This window comes from Chrysochloris asiatica, unplaced genomic scaffold (genome assembly GCF_000296735.1).
Source record: "Chrysochloris asiatica unplaced genomic scaffold, ChrAsi1.0 scaffold00026, whole genome shotgun sequence".
In the NCBI taxonomy this organism is placed as follows: Eukaryota; Metazoa; Chordata; class Mammalia; order Afrosoricida; family Chrysochloridae; genus Chrysochloris; species Chrysochloris asiatica.
The window spans coordinates 8,345,261-8,350,852 of NW_006408544.1; the positions used below are offsets into that span (position 1 = coordinate 8,345,261).

Sequence of the window (5,592 nt, forward strand, 5' to 3'; positions counted from 1 at the left end):
GAGGATATTTGTTTTCTTGACATTGAGATGTAATCCATACTGAAGGCTGTGCTCTTTGATCTTCATCAGTAAATATTTTAAGTTCTCTTCACTTTCAGCAAGCAAGGTTGTATCATCTGCATATCGTAGGTTGTTATGAGTCTTCCTCTAATCCTGATGCCACATTTTTCTTTATATGATCCAGCTTCTCAGATTGAGTTTGCTTATCATACAAATTGAATACGTATGGTGAAAGAATACAGCCCTGTCACACACCTTTCTTAGTTTTAAACTATTCAGTGTTCCCATGTTCTGTTCGAACAACTGCCTCTTGGTCCATGTACAGTCTCGTCATGAGCAAAATTAAGTGTTCAGGAATGCTTCACAATGTTGTCAATAGTTTGTCATGATCCACACAATTGAAATACTTTGTGTAGTCAATAAGGCACAGGTAAACATATTTCTGGTATTCTCTGCTTTCAGCCAAGATCTATCAGACATCCGCACTGATATCCCTTGTTCCACGGCCTCTTCTGAATCCGGCTTGAACCTCTGGAAGTTCTCTGTCAATTTATGCTTGCAGCTATTTCTGTATTACCTTTAGTAAAACTTTACTCACATGGGATATCAAATAGATTGTCTGATGATTTCTGCATTCTATTGGGTCACCTCTCTTTAGAATGGGCATAAATATGGATCTCTTCCTATCAGTCGACCAGATAGTTGTCTTCCAAATTTCTTGGCAGAGATGAGTGAGTGACTCCAGTGCTGCCTCACTTTCTTGAAATATTTCAATTTTTATTCCATGAAATCCTGGTGCTTTGTTCTTTGCCAATTCCTTCAATGCACCTTGGACTTCTTCCTTCAGTATCATTGGCTCTTGATTATATACTTTCTCTTGAACATCAACCGTTTCCTTTTGGTATAGTGACTTTGTGTATTCCTCCCATCTTCTTTTGTTGCTTTCTGCATCATTCAATAATTTGTTCAGAGAATCCTTCAATAATTGAAGTCGAGGTTTGAATTTTTTCTTTGGTTCCTCCAGCTTTAGAATTGCTGAGCATGTTCTTCTCTTTTGGTTTTCTGATTCCAGATCTTTGCACATTTTGTTGTAATATTTAACTTTGTGTTCTCGAGGTGACCTTTGAGATTTTCTGTTCAGCTCTTGTACCTCCTCATTTTTTCCATTTGCTTTAACATTTCTATGCTGGAGAGCAAGTTTTAGTGTCTCTTCTGACATCCATTTTGACCTTTTCCTTCTTTCTTGTCATCTTAATGACTTTTGCTTTCTTCCTGTATGATGTTCTTGATGTCATCCCACAACTTTTCTGGTCTTCTGTCTTTAATGTTTAATGTATCAAATCTGTTCTTCAGATGATCCCTAAATTCAGGTGGGATATAGTCAAGGTCATATTTTGGCTCTCATGGACTTGTTTTCATTTTCTTCAGCTTCAGTTTGAATTTGCATAAGAGCAAATGATGGTCTGCTCCAGTCTGCCCCTGGCCTTGTTTTCACTGATGATATGGAGCTTTTCCATCATTTCTTTCCACAGATGTAGTCAATTTGATTTCTGTGTGTTCCATCTGGCGAGGTCCATGTATATGGTCATGTGTTATGTTGTCTAAAGAAGGTATTTGAAATGAATAAATCATTGATTTTGCAGAATTTTATCATGCAATCTCCAGCATCATTTCTATCACCAAGGCCATATTGATCCTTCCTCTTTGTTCCCAACTTTTGCATTCCAATCACCAGTAATGATCAAGACATCTTGATTGCATGTTTGATTAATTTCAGAATGATGAATTTGGTAGAATTCTTCTATTTCATCCTCACTGGCTTTAGTGGTTGGTGCATAAATTTGAATAATAGTGGTATTAACTGGGCTTCCCTGTAGGTGTATGGATATTATCCTATCACAAACAGGGTTGTACCTCATGACTGATCTGGATGTGTTCTTTTTGACAGTGAATGCAACACCTTTCCTCTTCAATTTGTCATTCCTGGCATAGTAAACAATGTGGTTGTCAAATTCAAAATGGCCAATACCAGTCCATTTCAGCTCACTAATGCCTAAGATATCGACATTTATGTGTTCCATTTCATTTTTTGCCAGTTTCAAATTTTCCTAGATTCATACTTCGTACTTTCCATGTTCTGATTATTATTGGATGTTTACAGCTGTTTCTCTTCATTTTGAGTTGTGCCTCATCTGCAAATGAAGGTCCTGAGGTCTTTACTCCATTCGTGTCACCACTGTCAACTCTACTTTTAGGAGGCAGCTCTTCCTCAGTTGCATTATGATTGCCTTCCAACCTGAGGGGCTCATTTTCCGGTACTATATCTGACAATGTTTCTCTGCTAGTCATAAGGTTTTCAGTGATTAAAGATTCAGAAGTAGTTCATTACTCCTTCCTAATCTTTCTTCTTCTGGAAGCTCATCTGAAACCTGTCCACCATGGGTGACCCTGCTGGTATTTAAAATACTGGTGGCATAGCTTTCAGAATCACAGCAACTCACAAGCCACTACAGTGTGACAAAGTGACAGATGAGTGGTGGATAACCTTGGTGGGGTCATGAAAAATTGAGAATTCTGAAGTTTTTATCCAAAGGCAGCAATTGGCATTATCTCATGAAGTTCATTTCTAAGAACTTCATAGTCATGAATGGTATGTGTTCCAAGCCCTGTCCAATCAAAAGTTAGTCTGTAAGTAACATTAAGAGTATCCATAACAGCTGGAGAGGGCATAGTGACTGGCAGGAAACCATTACAGCACCACCCAGGTGGTGCATTCTGATTGCTGCTGCCTACCCCGCCCCTGTCTCAGGTGCACATTAAAGAATCAAAACTGTGACTGACTCCCAAGTACTTCACAACCAATAAAAAAGGAGAGTTCTTTGAATTAAAGGCTGAGCTCAGCAATGAAAAGAAAGATAAGAGGAAGGAAGCTGGGAAGAAAGTGATTGCTGCTATGACGGTGGGAAAGGATGCTAGCTCTCTTTTTCCAGATGTAGTGAACTGTACGCAGACTGATAATCTTGAACTAAAGAAGCTGTGTAGCTCTACATGATGAAATATGCTAAGAGTCAGCCAGACATGGCCATGATGGCTGTCAACAGCTTTGTGAAGGACTGTGAAGATCCCAATCCATTTATTTGAGCATTGACAGTTAGAATCATGGGCTGCATAAGGGTGGACAAGATTGCAGAATATCTCTGTGAACACCTCTGCAAAGATGAAGACCCCTATGTTCGGAAAACAGCTGCTGTCTGTGTGGCTCGATGACATCAATGCCTAAATGGTGGAAGGTCAGGGATTCTTGAATTCTTTGTGAGATCTCATAGCGGAGTCAAATCCAATGGTGGTGACTAATGCTGTAGAGCCTTATCTGATGTCAGCAAATCTCACCCAAATGGCAATCCTCTTGATCTGAATCCACAGAACATTAATAAACTGCTGACAGCCCTGAATGAGTGCACTGAATGGGGCCAGATTTTCATTCTTGACTGCTATCTAATTACAACCTGAAAGAGGAGAGGCTCAGAGAACCTGTGAGCAGGTAACTCCCTGGCTATCTCATGCCAGCTCAGCAGTGGTACTCTCAGTGGTACAAGTCTTAATGAAATTTCTAGAGTTGTTAACCAAGGACTCTTACTACTACAGTATGCTGCTGAAGAATTTAGCCCCTCCATTTGTTACTTTTTTTGGATATATTGTCAGGAGGGAACAGTTGCTGGAGAAGGATGTCATGTTGGGTAAGGTGGATGGTCAGAGAAAAAGAGGAAGACCCCCAACTAGATGGATCAGCCAGGTGGCATCATTGATGGCATCAAGTGTGGCAGCAGTAGTGAGGTTGGCCCAGGATCGGACATTGTTTTGCTCTGCTGTGCATGGGGTCGCTATGAGTCGGTTCTGACTCGATAGCACCTGACAACAACAACAACTTGTCACTTTGCTGTCTGGGGAGCCAGAGGTGCAGGATGTTGCCTTGAGGAACATCAACCTAATTGTCCAGAAAAGGCCTGAAATCCTGAAGCAAGAAATCTAAGTCTTCTTTGTGAAGCACAATGATCCCATCTATGTTAAACTTGAGAAACTGGACATCATGATTCGTTTGGCATCCCAAGCCAACATTGCTCAGGTTCTGGCAGAGCTGAAGGAGTATAACACAGAAGTAGATGTTGACTTTGTTTGTAAATTTGTGCGAGCTATTGGACGATGTGCCATCAAGGTGGAGCAATCTGCAGAGTGCTGTGTGAGCACTTTGCTTGATCTTATCCAGATTAAAGTAAATTATGTGGTCCAAGAGGTAATTGTTGCCATCAGGGACGTCTTCTGCAAGTACCCCAATAAATATGAAAGTATCATGGCTACTCTGTGTGAGAACTTCGACTCACTAGGTGAACCAGATGCTCGAGCAGCTATGATTTGGATAGTGAGAGAATACGCTGAAAGAATTGACAATGCTGATGAATTACTGGAGAGCTTCATGGAGGGTTTCCATGATGAAAGTATCCAGGTGCAGCTCACTCTGCTTACTGCCAAAGTGAAGCTATTTCTCAAGACGCTATCAGAAATGCAGGAGCTGGTCCAACAGGTCTTGAGTTTGGCAACCCAGGATTCTGATAACCCTGACCTTCATGACTGGGCCTGTATTTACTGGCACCTTCTCTCAACGGACCCTGTCACAACAAAGGAATTAGTCTTATCTGAGAAGCCATTGATCTCTGAGGAAACAGATCTTATTGAGCCAACTCTGCTGGGTGAACTAATCTGCCACATTGGTTCTTTGGCTTCTGTATACCATAAACGTCCCAATGCTTTTGTAGAAGGAAGTAATGGGATCCATCACAAACACTTGCCAATTCATCATGGAAGCACTGATGTTGGTGACAGTCCTGTTGGCACCACCACTGCAACCAACCTGGAACAGACTCAGGTGACCTGCTTGGAGACCTTTTGAACATTGACCTTGGTCCCCCAATCAATGTGCCACAGGTGTCCTCCATGCAGATGGGAGGAGTGGATCTCTTGAGAGGAGGACTAGACAGTCTGGTTGGGCAGTCCTTCCTCCTGTCATCAGTGCCTACAACCTTTGCTCCCTCACCTACTCTGCTGTGGTCAGCAGTGGTCTGAATGACCTTTTGAACTTTATACAGGAACAGGCATGGCTCCTGGTGGATATGTGGCTCCTAAGGCTGTTTGGCTGCCTGCAATAAAGGCTAAAGGCTTGGAAATTTCAGGAACATTCACTCATTGCCATGGAATTATTTTTTTCTGTGGGAATTCTTTGAGGCCTATAATGAATCCTAATAAGAACTGCATTTGCATTTGCATGGTGCTATAGAATCAGCACTGGCCTCACTTCCCTTTATCAGTGATGAACATGGTCACCAATCAAAGCACATGTCTGCTCGTGTAGTCCATTGAGTTTTAGTCTTAGAAGGGAGTTTGCCCTGAGGGGACCCGACCACTTGCCTTGATGTCTCCTGGGTGAGCAACTTGCTTGTTCTTGTAAAAGTAATCAGCCGGACTGCCTTTATTGTTTTGTATTTTTCCTGTTGGTCTTTCTTTCAAGAAGTATCTTCTGTTCTTCTAGCCACTCCAGGC

At 41.7% G+C, this 5,592-nt stretch overlaps 1 pseudogene; it reads left to right on the forward strand.

Annotated features, from left to right (window-relative positions):
* LOC102823794 overlaps positions 1-5,329 on the forward strand; it is a 23,972-nt pseudogene extending 18,643 nt beyond the window's left edge.
* The last annotated feature ends 263 nt before the right edge of the window (positions 5,330-5,592 follow it).